Source organism: Vicugna pacos, chromosome 3 (genome assembly GCF_048564905.1).
Source record: "Vicugna pacos chromosome 3, VicPac4, whole genome shotgun sequence".
NCBI lineage: Eukaryota > Metazoa > Chordata > Mammalia > Artiodactyla > Camelidae > Vicugna > Vicugna pacos.
This window is the reverse complement of record NC_132989.1, coordinates 114,186,516-114,202,150: the sequence shown is the minus strand read 5'-3', so window position 1 is coordinate 114,202,150 and position 15,635 is coordinate 114,186,516. Positions and strand designations below refer to the sequence as shown.

The window sequence follows — 15,635 nt, the reverse complement described above, 5'->3', positions numbered from 1 at the left end:
GAACCCTTAAGGACGCCAGTGGTTGTAGGTCAGGGAGATGAGCAGTTGAAGGAAGGGACAATGGCTAGAGATGGAGGAGTCACATCAGGGTGCTGCGGTGTCCAGAAAGCAGATGGAGAAAGTGCTTTGAGGAGGTGGGAGGGATGGGTTAGACTGTACGAAGGCTGCCGCTCCTGACTGTCTGGTGCGAGGCTGACTGAATGTGGACGCTTGGATTCAGCAACATGGAGGTGACAGGTGACCTTGAAGAGGCAGGACTGATGATGGAATGACCAAGTGGTCTAAGTGGGTTCCAGAGGAAGTGGAAACACAAGGAAACATAAACAAATGCTTTTAAAAAGTTCTTCTGTAAACAGAAGGAGAGAACTGGGTCCTGGCTGGAGGGGAAATTCAGGTCAACAGGTCATTTTTTAAAAAATGGTAGATGTTTGCATCCCTAGGGGAAAGATCTAGCAGAGAGAGGAAAATAAAAATTGATGATGAAGGAAAGAAAGGGAAGAACTCGTTTAAGTCCTGTTTTTGAGTAAGAAAGAAGAAATGGGATATTGGTGACCAAGCTAAAGTCCTGGCTCTCAATTAGAATTATTCAGAGTGGCCACCAGGTGGGATTTGTGATTGGCCAGTTTGGGTCAGCGCCCCACTTTCCAGTCATCACTGCAGCAAGGAGGTGACTTTCTATGGAAGGAGGAGGAACAGTTCTCAAAGGTATATGGCCTCTGAGCTGTGAGCGGGACAGTAACGTCCCTCACTCCAAAAAAAAATTCTGAGCAATGGTGAACAACTTAGAGACACTCACCCAATTCCTCAGCACTGGAAATGTAAGATCTATTTGCTATTTTTAGGTACTGTTATATGAAATCTGGTGGTATTTACTTCCCAGAATCTCCTGACCATCTTTCCAACCTTTGCTTTTTCTGCTTTGGTTTAACCAATAGTGGTTACTGTCCAAACTTAGAGCAAAAGCAAGTGAAACAAAATGACTCTGATGCCTTTGTGGCCTGGGAGACACAAACACACATGAAAACCACACGAAAAGCTCCAGTGGATAAAACAGGAACAGACTAGGTTTGCAACCCTGCAGCTATGGCAGCTGCTCCAATATTCTGATCTGGAGACCACGATGCAGGAAAACCTCAAGTCCCATGAAATCCAAAAATCCAAACACAGGGTCATTTTTATGCCCTGAGGAGAGTCCTGCCAAAAAAAGATCTTAGGCACAGTTTAAACAAGAGGGAAGTATCCTCGCGTGCACACGTAAATCTTCAAATCCAAGCAATTAACCTCATACACATCTGGCCCTCTAACGGGTGTCTGAGAAGGAACAGCACACAGACGCCACGCCCAGCCTGACTTCCACACAAAACAGAGGAAAGAAAATGGATTCTGAACCTCACCGCACATCTGTGGCTCACAAATATTTATAATAGTCACAAAGCCGGGACAATAACAGACTTGGCAGACACTCAGCTAAGCAAACAATAAAAAAGGCCCAAATCCCAACACAGAAGAGAGCACGAGAGAAAGTAAGGTTCCCCCGGCTCTGTGGCGGGGGCTCATTCTGATGCATTCTAATGTGCATAATGGAAGCAGACAATTCTCCCATCGGTGAACTTGGGGAACGCGAGGTGAAATGCGTATGACAAAACAGATCAGATCTGGATGGGGCCCTTCCAGGTCACCTCGTGGAGATTTTCCATCAGGCTGACCAGACAATGGGGCAAGAATAATAAGATGTGGAGTCCACAGCGCTAGCATTTCAAACTTTATTAAGAATGACAGGCTAAGTCTTGATCCCCAAATACAACCACTCAGCATGTTTATGCAAGGATGTACCTTGTGTCAACAGTATCCACAGAAACGCACTGCGACTATCACAGAACAGAACTCCTACCCGCACCACGGCACCGACCGAAAGACCAACAGCAAAACGCAGTATCTATCTTGCAGCCAAGAACTTCAGAAAACCAAGAAAAGTGAAGATGGAGACTTGAGTGCGCTTCAGTCTGCCCAAAGCCAAGTGCGCCTCCATCTCAGAAAGAGAATTCTAGCCAATTCTCTGTCTTTTGGAACTTAATGAACTATGAAACCATTATTGTAGGCACATGATAATTGATAATTGAATTACTATTCTAGGTGAGTGCTCTAAACTCAACAAGTAAAGATATCAACCAATATATATGAGATTCAGCCAGCCCTGGTCTTCCAGACACACCACAGAACATGAATACACCATGATATGACTTAATACTGCTCAACATAACTGGTTAAGTTCTATTAAATTAAAAAAATCCGAAATACAGTTGTCAAGATATAGAAGCTGTAGAAAACCTGAAAATGCAAAAGTTAACCTTTCCCTGACCAAAAGAGGAAAATAAAAGAATGAAAGAATTTCAGTTGTCTGACTGTAAACCTGGTCGCTATCTACAGGATGAAGCAATATGTTATGGAGATTCCTCATTCCTACAGTATTCTGATTGAGCACCTTCATTAGATTAAGATCGGGGGACGATGTTCGTCAGTGAGGAAAGAGAGAGGCAGAATAAAACTATGAGAAAAATTATAAAAAGTAATATCTATCCTTAAATAATGAACTCTTCCCTGAATTGAAGACTTGAATTTTAATATTCAGAAGAAAGTAAATTTAAAAATTTATTAAATTTTTAAGCATTGGCTGAACTCATTACAAAGGAAATATTTGGCGACACTAAAATGAACTTTCTAAATTTAAAAGGATAAAGTTAACAGGGAAATAAAGTAGAGAAAAATGGCAACAGAGGGTTAATATTCTTACAAGTGAAATCTGTAAATATCTGTAAGAAAGTACTGAATCTCAGAAGCTAAACAAGTATAAAATAAGGACTAACCATTCTCTCACACATACGTTGTCTGCAGCCGCTTTAGGCTACAACACACAGCCGAGTTGGTCCAACAGAAATGCGATGACCAGCAAATCCTAAAATATTAACTACCCTACCCTTTCAGAAAAAGTCTGCCACCTCCTGATTTAGATTGCTGATTTCTTACCATTTGTGGTGAGCTTTTCTTTAAGGACCTGAGTATTGCCCAGTCCGGAATAAAAGTGTATCTGTCCTTATTCCCAAAGGCATTCTTAGTGCTAAAAGGTAGTATTGTGTTAGAGTTAAGGGTGTGGGTTCAAATCCCAGCTCCTCCTTTGACTACTGTGAGCTCTTGAGCAAATGACTTAACTTCTCCGTGCCTCCCTCTCTTTCTGGAAGCTTGCTCATTCTTTCACCACCATTTCTAACAGCAGAGATAACTGATGCTCATAAACTGTCACAATAGCTCAATCTAGAAAATCATTGGCTTCTTCATTTCCCATTTAGGTCTCCAGCTTACCAAGGAGGGACGGGGTGGAGCGTTTCCTCGACCATGTATCACACGAAGGACCCGCAGCCTCTTGGGCCAGCCAGCCCAACTCACACACCAAAGCTGCAAAAAACAAAAGAAAAGAGAGAGGGAGAGATCCTATTAACCCACTTTAAAAGAGGCCGTAATCATTCCTCATCGATTCTGGAAAGTTCCGTTAATGGCCTGCACAACCAGCACAACCTGCTTTAGCAACATGAGACTTAGCACAGAGTGACCCAGAACAGCCTGAATCACAAACATGACAGCCCTAGCTTAGCAGCCCGTGCACCAAAGGGCTTCTTTCTTCAGAAAAGAAGAAATAAACATTCAAATGTCATTAACATATGGAAACAAATCTCATGAAACAACTGAAGGACCATCATTTCAAACCTACCTGAATGACCTCAAGCAGTCTGCACATCAAGCAGAGATGGGTCATGTGAATGTACCCATTTTATGATGGCTCTTTCATTCTGCTTTGGGGAACATACAGGACCTTAAGTAATGCATTTCAAAGACAGGGGACAGAGGCAGAAGGTGTAGAACAAACTACACCAGAAATTAGAGCTTGTGTTTTTATTTATATATTAATTGATTTGGTGCACAACTTGAGACTTTATTTTTAAAAAATGAATCGTAAACCATAAAAAAAAAACTCACTTTACTAAAACCAAGTAAAGCTTTGTAATCTCCTCATTCGATGTAACATTAAAAATCCTGAAAACTTGGTATCATAAAGGGATAAAAGACTACTGCAAAACACAGCCTCCCTAGCACCACGGATGCCAGAAATGGAAGAAATGGGTTACTTTCCATTTCTCATTCATAAAAGAAATCTGTCCATTACTAGTGGAGGATGCCTGTTACTTCAAATACTGTACTCTGGGCTCATGTTTTTTCCGTAGTCTTAGTTCGTAGAGTTTCTTTCTGCTCTCTGCGCTGCACTCCACAGACTCTGGCTGCTGTAAACCTCAAACACACTACGTTGCCTATCCCAACACAAACACTTGGGCAGCAGCTAACCATGACAACAAGAAAAGGGGGAGAAGAACTTCCCAGAACATTCCAGAACATTCTGGCTTTTCCTCTATGCAATGACTCCCACAGTATCTACTTAGTAATTATCTAAAAGCCATCTGCCTGTGGAAAGTAAACTGACTTCCAGCAGCTGGAAATTTATGCAATTTTCTATCTACTGAAATGGCTTTTGAAAGTCCTAAGGTTCAAAGGAGGCCAGAGGGCGGTGGCTGGGTGACACCGTCTCTCCGTGAGGCTCCCTGCTTTGGGCAGTTCATGGGAGGCGAGGGGGCGACCCAAAACAGCATATTCAGAATCACCGGGGAGGAGCCCCCGGCCCAGGTGCACTCACGCACGGCAGAGTCGCCAGCCCCAAGGAGGTCCCAGCGGAGTCTTTGAAAGTCTGTGACTTCATCCTTTGGAAAAGAGGAGGTGCAGATGCAAATCCTTGAGGCCAAAAGAGGAGTGAGGGAGCTCTCCCCAAGGTAAGAAGGCAGACTCAGCCCAGGAAAAATTCCTAGGAGCGGCCAATTCCTTTCTCACGACACCAATAACATCTCCTTCGGGTGTGGCAACAAATATGTTGGTTGGGACTTCTTTATTAAACAGCGCATTTGAATGCAACAACTTCCTGTCTTGAGTCCTAGAATCTATTTTACAGTTAGTACTAAAACTTCTTTGGATTTGTTTATCTCTTAATTAAAATTTAACTAATAAAGTTGGACAGACCCAGTGTTTACTGCCATGAATACCTGGCAATTCCTACAGACTCCTTTGTGTCAGAATTAAATTACGAACAGGGCTGATAATTAGGTATGGAGGCTGAGCTCTCCCATCCTCCCTCAGTGAGGTCATGAATTAGCTAACGTGGCCCCTTAGCCAGGACGTGCAAGAGTCAGGCCTACAGAGAATGGCTATCCTCTTAAACTACAAAGGAGACCAAGGCCAAAAAGGCCACTTTAAGAATTCAGAATCGTTGACACAACCACACAACAAACACTGCAGGAAAAGAGCACCCCTGCTGAATCCAGGCAGGGACAGCCTGCATCCTGGACAGCCAGACCAGCCTTCAGACTTTAAAACGAGCCCCTTCCTTGTGAAAAGGCAACATTCAAGGGACAGATCACCCATACAGAGTTCACAAGGCTTGGGGGACAGCAGAACTCCCTTTAGAATCTGAAATTTAAACCAGAAACCAGTTCTAACAGCAGAATTCGGGAACCTACACCCCGAAAGATTTTAACAACGCTTACATCAACGGTGAAGAAGACATTGTACCCCCACCCCAGCCCATGACAGCCAAGCAAATGGCATCAGGACCTACTCCTCTGCAGGGTCAATCCTTGCCTGAGTTGGTGCACCGCCCTGTAAGGGAGTACACCCCGCTCAACACGGCACCCACGTGTGCCCAGCGGCGTGGGCTCAGTGACCTCGCATGGGCGCTTAGCTGAAGCCACAGACGCCGGGCCCCTCAGGTCCAGTCCGAGCTCCCCCATCCTCCCCGAGGGAGGTCTTACATTAGCTGTTGTTTAGACCATAAGTTGCTGCCATACTTTCTAGAAAACTAAGAAAAAATTCTAAAGGTAAAGGCCCTACAAAGCCCCAGAAGAATATCGCAGATGGGAGGTCAGAATATTTCAAAGGGGATATTTAACAGCCCATTAAATAAGAAAGTGCTTTTGTTTTATTAATACATAAATGCCCCCGCTGGACTCAATTCCATGCCATCCTTATTATTTTCTGTTTTAGTTTAGAGTCAACTTCAGTAGAAACGAGGCCTGAGTCCTCTGCCTCCTGGTTCTCAACTGGAGCCTCGTCCTGGAGGAAACACAGGTGCAGAATGAGCCCTACCCTATTCTGATTCACAAACAATAAACCTTTCCTAGGACTTGTGCCCATAGCCACCTTTCAGAGGCTCTTAACATTGTCTCTAAACCAAACGGCACACAGAAAATTTAAACGTCAATTAGTACTAAGATGCTTTTCCATAAAATATGCAACTCTCCTCTGCCCAGGCTACTTAGAATGAGAAAAAAAAAAAAAGGTGGATTTAAACATTCTCCTAGAAACCAAAGGTCAGCTGAGCAGTGTGGCCTTTATCCTACAGATACAAGAGAGAAATGAAAACTTCAGGCCAGTCTTAAGAGCTTCATTTAGAAATCATACCACACTAACATCACAAGAAATAAAAATGAAAATGGGCAAAACCGCCTGGCATCGTAAGGATGTCTCGTGGAGACATGGAAAGAAACCCCACAGAGCACAGGCTCAGAAGACCTACAAGCTGTTGGGCTATGGTTTCCCAAGAGGCAAGAGTTTGACGGCATCCGTGGGGCTTACCTGAGAGACATCCCAACATCCGCAGATCAGTCAGCAAACCACCATACACAGCACATCCCGCCCTGGTCGGCGTGGCAGGTGGTTCGGAGACAAAGCAAGAACTGGTTATGTTCTCAGGAGCCCACACATGCACTGCATGATCTGTCTGCGACACAATTCAGTAAACAGTATGAACGTGGAGGAAAGGAGGTTACTTCCAGGTGAAAGAGTCAAGGAAAGCTTCCTGGAAGAAGAGGACTGTGATCTGGGCTTTGGGGGGTGGGTAGGATATTGAAAGAGATGATGAAGTGGATTTGAGCGGGGAGCATTACAAGTGAAGCAAATGGTAGATCGGGCAGGAATTCCCCGAGAATCCTCAGACGGAACGAAGAGCCATTTTAGGCAGAGCCACGCAGTTGGAACATGAATGTCTGATACCACACTTGGGGTGGAGTGAACTGATGGAAACCCCAACCATGGGGCCACTGCACACAGGAGTTTATGTGAGTGCAGGCTGACCTGCAACAGGTGAAGCAAAGCATCTCCGTTGAGGTGGGGAGTCAGGACTGGAGGGCAGTGAGGATTACAAGTGGAAAGCTGGCCTTGTGCTCAAGCTTGTGGAGGAAAACATGGGAGCAAACTAGAGAATGGGTTCCAGGTGGGAGGCTGAGGAGCTGGGCAGGGCGGCATCAAGACTGTGTTTACCAGCTGGGGAGCGTGCAAGACCGTCCATCTGAAAGGCCACCTCCATGCATGGCTAAGTGGGAGGAAGGCTTAAAGGAGCAGAGCCAAGGAGCTAACAGACTAGAAAAGTGAACAATTAGGGACAATTAGCATGAAAAAGAGATGTGACTTCATCCAAAGGAGGGAGGAGTCATTGGAAGCTCAGTAAAAACCCAGGATGAGAGTGAACTGGGAAGAATCAATACGGCAGAGATCACCAAGAAGAAGCTGCCACAGGAGAATTCTAGATTTTAAAATATTTTTTAAAGACTATAAATCGTAGCCCATTTCTGCAAAACACTAGTCGTATAGAAACATCAGTCTAGAAACTGAGTATGTACCAGTGAGGAATGAATGTCTCTGAACTTAAGACATTCTCTCACTATGAATTAAGATACAAAGAAAGTAAAGTATATTGTTGTCCACTCACTGGTCCACAGCCACTCATGTGGTGGAGAAGCCAAGTCAGAGGTGGGCAGGTTGTCGAAGAAAGTGGGTTGACTGTCTCTGTACACACCGCTCCCCTTTCTGACACTGTCCCTAGCTTCACTCTCCCTGCACGAAGTCACCCCTGACAGTCTCTGTGGTTCCCTTTCGAATACCTGCGCCTCGTTGGATGGTGCCTAGAGAAATCAACAGGGGACACTGAGGGTGAAGAAAGATGCTGCCTGAAAGTAAGCATCCTGTAGGCTGGGGGTCATCAGAAACCCCCAGGCATTCAGAAAAAAAAAAGTACCAGCAACAGGAAGGGAGAAAGAGGCACGAAGGCAAAAATGAGGAGAGGGGGACGGGGAAAGAGGAAAGAAAGACCCTTAGGAAAGCAGGAGGAGGAAGAGAAGTGCGTACACAAGGAGCAGGGGCGCTCGGAAAAGGGGCGCTGGCCAAGGACACGAGGGACCACAGGTGGGCTGGGCTCCAGGCAAGAGGGAGGAGGGCAGAGCCTCCCTCCCAGCTGCTCCCACATTCCTCAGCAAGAATCCAGCATTCACGAAAACAAACATGAAGATGTGGAGCCAGAGGCACATAAAGCCTGAAGTGACAAACACAGCCTGGGGTAAAGGCGCCTGGACGGGGCCATCCCAGGGTGTGCGGGGACCAGCCCTCCCTCCACTCCCTGCCTTGGCAGATGCCACCTGTGTCAGGGGCTGGGCCCCCGGGCAAGTTCATCACCCTCTCCACCTCAATTATAAGGGACAACCACTTTACATTCAAGACAGGGGTCAGGATTCAAATTTTGAAAACTGCTTTGTTTTTAAGATAGGTCTGTTGAATTGTTCAAAATTGCTATCTAAATTCTGAACATTATTTGAGATTTTTCTTTTCCTGTTTTTCTCTTTTAGTCTTTTTTTAATTGAAGTATATTGTTTTACAATGTTGTGTTAGCACGATGATGTGTAAACGCTGAGAGCCGTGTTAGAAAAGGATGAGAGATGGTGGCCCAAGTCTTAGCATTTGCTCTTTTTTTGAAAGGTGTTCCTTCCCTTCGAGCGCTGGCCGGTGAATGGAATCTGCGCTGGACCCCGGTCCATCTCTTCGTTTGCAAACAGTGTCTGAATCAAGGAGCATTTCCATGGGAGAGCATCAGTGCAAACAGCTGTGGCTTTAGACAGAGATCTTACACAAACGTGTGATACAGCAGATGTATGGGGAGAATAAAAGCTAAAAAACCAGACTTGAGAGTTGTAACTGCACAGCAATGTTGTATCCGAAAAAGCAAATGAATGTTCCGCCTTACTTTCCTCATCAGCAAAAGCAGGCAGGCAGTCACCCTCCTGCATCACAGTTGAGCCCAACAGTATTGATGTATCGAAGATGTACTAAAGGATGACACATACAGTGCCACGGTTGCGTGGAAGGGTCCAGTCCTCAAGGAATTCACCCTTTGGCTTTCCCCAAATTAGCAATGGTCTCTTTAGTAGCCAGCTAATTATGTTCCGTACAAATAATGCCATATTCTGATCAAGACCTTTTAGTAAAAAATCTCTGATAATTATCACACCTCCATTTAGAAAAGACAAGGTGAAATGTCCCGATTTCCCTTCTTGAAGTCTCTGGCGATCTTAGGGCCAAAGCAGGAACACCTAGAGACCAGGCCCAGCGATGGCCGAGGCTTCACAGACAGCACGTCCTCACGTGGGGACACACGACCTTATGTTTGGGTCATTTCATGACGCAGTCACCTGGCTCTGAGACCAGCAGAGGCAAATTCTATCTCCCCGAACAGAAGAACAGCCACCTCTGAAAGTCGTATCCCAAGAGTAAGATGCACAAGACAGAGACGGACACCTCCTGCTTGAGGCCGTCACACCTAGATCCACCCCGAGACCCCTCCCTCCATCAGACAGTGGTCACTGTGAAACCGCATGGTTTAGAAATAGAAGCTGAGACCTACGGGAAGAGAAGGCAGCAACTGGGGATTTCATTTCTCCGAGCATTGACTAATCCCAGCAAATTTGGGGACTGTTTTCCATTCCATCTTCCTGCAGATAATCCTTTGGTGAGTATTTAAAGCTGGCAGGAACTGCGGACCCTGGAAGGACTACACCGCCTGAGTCACTGAAATAAAGCTGGTTTAAAAATTACTTCCTTTTCCTTTCCTCCCACAGCAGACAATGAGAAGTGTTCTGAGCTGCATGGGAGCAAAGGGAAAGAAAGTGGCAAAAATGACTTCTTTATTCAAGCAAACGAGTTGCCCAAAACTAAGCAACAGCTCAAAATGAGCAATTTCTAAAATCAGCTCTCTAAGGACACCAGCGTCTCTGAATAGTCACTACTTTCTTATTTCTGCCAAATTTTCAAAGGGCAGCCTCACTTTTCAGGCAGGCAATTTTGAAGCGCTCGCACAAGTGGTTAATTTGCATGGCCAATTGGCCTCTCAGCTCTCATTCTGACAGCTAAATTGATCTGTCCTTTGTAGACTAGAATCTCAGCACCCAGAAAGAGACTGTCTGAGGCTTTTTACAAAATGTGGTCTTTCAATTCCTACTTCTTCAAAACAACGTATCCAACAAGACTTACTCTGTAAGCAGTAGCTTAGCCACACAGAGATTCAGGATTCAACCCAAGCTCAAAATTCAAGATTTAATTCCAAGATGTGGAAAACAGTATGGAGATTCCTCAAAAACACTAAAAATAGACTTACCATATGAACCAGCAATCCCACTCCTGGGCATAAATCCGGAGGGAACTTTAATTCAAAAAGATACATGCACCCCAGTGTTCACAGCAGCACTAATTACAATAGCTAAGACATGGAAACAGCCTAAATGTCCACCAACAGATGACTGGGTAAAGAAGCTATGTTATATTTATACAATGGAATAATACTTGGCCATTAAAAGTAATAAAATAATGCCATTTGCAGCAACATGGATGGACCTGGAGAATGTCATTCTAAGTGAAGTAAGACAGAAGGAGAAAGAAAAATGCCATATGATACCACTCACATGCAGAATCTAAAAAAAAGATAAATGAACTTATTTACAAAACAGAAATAGACTCACAGGCATAGAGAACAAACTTATGGTCACCAGGAGGGGAAGAAAGTGGGAAGGGAAGGGATAAATCGGGAGTTTGAGATTTGCAGATACTGACTACTATATATAAAATAGATAAACACGTTTCTACTGTAGAGCACAGGGAAGTATATTCAATATCTTGTAGTCACCTATAACGACAAAGAATATGAAAACAAAGATATGTATGTATATGCATGACTGAACTACTGTAAACCGGCCATACTTCAATAAAAAAACAAAAATTAAAAAATAAAAATAAATAAATAAAAGATTTAACTCTAAAAAAAGTAATTAGTTACTACTGTCATTTAACTTCTGTTAAGGCAAACAGAAGGGCTTGGGTTCTTAGATCAGCCTTTTGGTCATTACACGGGAAGAGGAAAATATCTACCACAGATTAAACGCACAGCTGACACCAAAGCCCGCCCAGAGCGCAGCGGAGCCTAGGCAGACAGAGGTCTGACACACGGGCGTCCGGAAGAGGGGATTTACCCCCAGAAAGACGGCAGACTCTGAAATTCACATTAAACTGACAGTGAAATGGCAATAAGGTAAATTGCTCAGAAAAATATTTTTCTTAACAAAAAAGCAGATAGAAGTTTTTTAAAAGAAGTTTCTGGCTACAAAGGATGCTCCCTGTCCGATTCAGTAGAAAGAAATGGCAAGACGTTCTCCTTTAACTCAGTAAAGGCAATCAGATGAGCACAGCCCCTCGCCGGCCAGTCCCGTCCGCGTGCTGAGCTGCGTCAGTTCTGGGCTCGCCCTGACTTCATTTCTCTTACGCGCCCGGACACTAATGCTGCCGTTTTACATGGTGTACAGTAATCTGGGCCAAACAAATTGTGTTTTGACTTAAAAGTCAAACTCTGGTGGTGTATTTTGGCTTACATCCAGCGAATGCTCTGAAACCATTTCAGAACATTCATTTCTCCAAAGGCCTGAAGAGTAAAAAGACTTCAGTCCTGCTGAAACCAGTCCCAATGACCTGTTGGGTCTTCCATTGTCAAAGGTGGACACCAAGACTGAGAAAGAGGACAACTCATGTGTTCGTGACAGCATGTGGCCAAGACGCTCAGAGATGCACTGGTTTCGTGGTTTTGAGGCCAGAGAAGGCTGAACGCTGTATGAATCCCTGGGTCTGTTGCATAACCCAAAATCTAAATCTGTGCTATTTGTCATCCTCTCAGTACAAATGAGGGATAAAAATAAGAAACAGGCCACTACTCATTGAACCAGATGGCATCTTACCTTCCTGTAAACACGGCTGTGTTTAGAGTGTTTACACACGTTGGGGAATAAAAAAGATTTTCTCTTCTTTATGTTTGGCGATGAGTCATGCCATCCATGTCAGCACAAAGGGTACTGAAATTTCCTCCCCATGAAGAACCAGCAACGCCTCGGTGATGTTTAAAAACAACCCCGTCAGCCGCCTTTAATTAGTCAGGAGGCGTGTTGTCCATCCTGCAGCCTCCAATTAAGGAGAAGATGGGGCCAAATCGGATTCGCTAGACAGAACCCGAAGGCCGGCCACATCCTGAAGCAAACTTGCTGCAGACGCCACGCTCCTCGGTGTGAGTCAGAGACGCTTTCTTCATTGGCTTTGCGACACGCACCCTTAAAGATTTCAGCCCAGGAGTCTGACTTGAAGGTGTCCCCTCTACCTGTACCCCTCTCCCCAACTTTGACGAGCGACCCCATGGACCTAAAACAGCAAACCTGGGAGAGGAGTGTTGAATAATCTTGGGAAATTTCAGAGCTTACTGATCATTAAAGGCACCTCAGTCAATCGCTAAGCACCACCTCCAACACCAGCCCTGCTCCGCTGGACTAACTGGAAAGGAAACGGGGCCGGTCTGAAATGCAGGTGGTGTTTTAGAAAATGGTGTTTCACTGACAAGCTCTGCCAGCACATGTGACAAGGCAGGGAGCGTGACCCGGGCCAAGCCTGACCCATGCGAACCCCCGGCGACTGTCTGCCCTGCCCCTCCTCGCAGCCCCCACCGAGCGGTGGGTTTGGGTTTCCTTTCCCTTAACTCTCAAGAAGACAAGCCTGTCCTCTGTTGGACGAACTGTATTAAACTGACCACTGGTGTAAGTTTGTTTTTTTCTTTTGATTTTACAGGCTTCTGAGACAGTAACTCCCCTCCTTGTGGTACATATGAAGTTTATTTATGAATCTGAAACCCAAACTCTGTATTTCTTGTCCTTTTAGAGTATATCTTGTTGGCTCGACCGCATCAGTCAAGCCAATCATCTCACTAGCCATTCCTGCATCCCAGCTGGCTCTCTGCGACCCACTCATGTCCCCTGGGTCCCCACGTGATGCAGGCACCTCTCCTCTGGGACCAGGACACCAGGGCCCGTCTCTGGTCATCTCCTATCACCTTTGGTTGTTATCTGTCTGCTTCCCCCATCAAGGGCAGTCATCCTGTCCTATAACTGAATCTCGGGGCCCAGGCTTAGGTAAATGAGTGTGTCCAAGAGGGACAGCAACAAGGTTTCCTTCACTGTACTTCCAGGTGGGTGTAAATGACAATAGACCTGGGGCACGAACCTGAAGTCAGCTTCTAGAGATGCTCTTCCAACTCGGCATCACATCGTCCAATCTGACAGCACTCAAAACCACCCGGAAAAACTGAGTTAGCCAAACCTAGATGGGACCAAGACGCTGCCCCGCCCTCCTCCAGGTCTGGAAGGGGCTCAGCGGGTGTCCAGGTGGGAGGTGGTGAATGGAGGCTGTGCAGGAGGGAAGGGCCCGAGGAGACAGAGTCGCGCCTTCCCGGCTCAGAGGCTCCAGGCTTGCCCTGGTCCCATCTCTGCTCAAAATAAAATTCTCTCCACCTCTCTCTAGAAGGATTTCAAGTCTCAGAAGTTTTCCGATGCTGCTCATATAGGTTCAGGTCCCCGTTTTTACATCCTTTTCACGCTCTTGTGAAATCCAGACTTGCCCAGGCTCCCCTGTGCAAACAAGCCAAAACCCCCCTCTTCTTCTCCTGGAATATACGAGGGTCCTCCTACAGACTCCCTGGGGAAGCTGCCTCCACCCACCCCAATCTCCCTCTGGGTGTTCAGGGTGTCCCCACAGACAGAAGGCCGCTTGCACGAACAGTCAGGACAGGAGACCAGGGCCACCCCAGCGGCCAGTGGCGACCAGTCAGGGATGTACCTTCCCTTGGTGACAGAAACATCACCTTGTAACTCAAACACTCGTGCTGATGTTTCCCTCAGTAAACCCACGTTTCCCAGCTACCAGCAAACTGCTAAGTGAAAGTTTCTCTAATTTCTGATATAATGATCGGCTGAACAGGGATGATTCCTGCGTGATAATTCTGTAGTCACAGATTAAAACAAAATCCACAGTTTGCTTCCTGGGTCTCTGTTCTCCCTGTAATCACAGGCTTCAGGCCCTCCACCCATACAGTGTCCTGAACATACATGACCTTCGGCTGGTGGCATGTCACCCACACCCCTGCCCCATCACCGCCATGTCCCTTCTCCCCAGTGACCTGCAAAGAAAAAAGTTGAAAGGATCTCCCTCTCACCCTCCAGGTTCCTATGTCACACATAGCTTCAGAAAACACGGGCGTGCTCTGGTCAGCATGAACGTGAAATGACGACGCGCTTCACCAAGTTAAAACCTTAAAAGCATTTTAGGTAATTTAGCACCAGGAAATCAATATGTTCTTGGGGACATTTTATGCTTGCCTTTAAAATGTGCGTTTTAATCTCAATGTTAGTACTTTTCTTGACCCCGTTTGTACTTAAAATTCCCATCAACCATGTCTTAGGCCTATAGACATGACGCTATTTCATAAGGGTGCTAAACCTAGTAATCTGAATCCAGAGCTTTACAGAAAGGTTTGTCTAACTCCAGTGAAGAGGGCAAAACAGTGATGAGACGATAAGGTCCCCTGACAGCAGGACATAGACCTGTCCTTACTTTGGGATTTTTTTTTTTGAACTATACACTCAAGTATTCAAGTAAGACATTCATGTCACATCAGGTTTCTCAACCACGTTCTCTCTCTTGGACCAGCAGCCAGCCAGCATCTCAGCGCAGTGCTAAAGTCAAACCTGTCTCTCCCATATTTCATCGTAGAAACTACAGTCTAATTATGGACTATCTTATCAATGCAGCCGTCACTGTGAGCACCAGGGAAATTAAACCATAAACAGAAGCCCTCATTCACATGGAAAGCTGATAGCATTGCAGGAAGAGGTGATAAGACCCATTATTACACTTGGAACAAAACACCTTGCCCTGCTGGCCGTTAACTTCTGCACGTGCTTCAGATGGCACCGGGAAGACGGGACATGGCTATTCATTACTTGCTGACAATTGCTCAGGTCGTGCCCCCTTTCCAAATAGTGTAAAAGGAGCTATAAATCAGAAAAGTGGCATGAAATTTGGGTGACAGCTGCTCTTCTCAAAGACTCCTAAGGTAAATCACCAAACTGTAACTTGAGACAATAGCATGGTCTTTACCCACATTCCTTGATGGAAATTGAACTCCATACCCAATTTAAATTCAGTCTCTCTTGTTTTCATACTCTGGGGGACACTGGGGTCTTTCAAGAGAATCTAAAACATGCAAATCAATCATAACCATCCTGAGATGAGAAAGGGGAGGGTCAAAAATGGCCCAGGTATCAGGATTTCCCTCTGCTGTGAACCTTGGAAGTCAACGC

The 15,635-nt window shown here is 45.5% G+C and overlaps 1 protein-coding gene and 1 long non-coding RNA gene across 8 annotated transcripts in view; one reads left to right on the top strand and one right to left on the bottom strand.

Moving 5' to 3' along the window:
- SEMA5A (semaphorin 5A) overlaps positions 1-15,635 on the bottom strand; it is a 449,868-nt gene that overhangs the window by 344,674 nt on the left and 89,559 nt on the right. For 4 of the 7 annotated variants that reach the window (XM_072958863.1, XM_072958862.1, XM_072958868.1 and 1 more), the window contains exon 2: positions 3,358-3,450. The exons of the other annotated variants lie outside the window; for them this stretch is intronic. The gene's annotated coding sequence lies outside the window, so the exon portion shown is untranslated. The remainder of the gene's footprint in view (positions 1-3,357; positions 3,451-15,635) is intronic. 7 annotated transcript variants of the gene reach the window in all.
- LOC140690005 (uncharacterized) lies at positions 4,477-9,098 on the top strand. The gene is made up of 2 exons (XR_012065184.1): positions 4,477-4,871; positions 8,899-9,098. It is a non-coding gene; the product is annotated as an uncharacterized lncRNA (long non-coding RNA).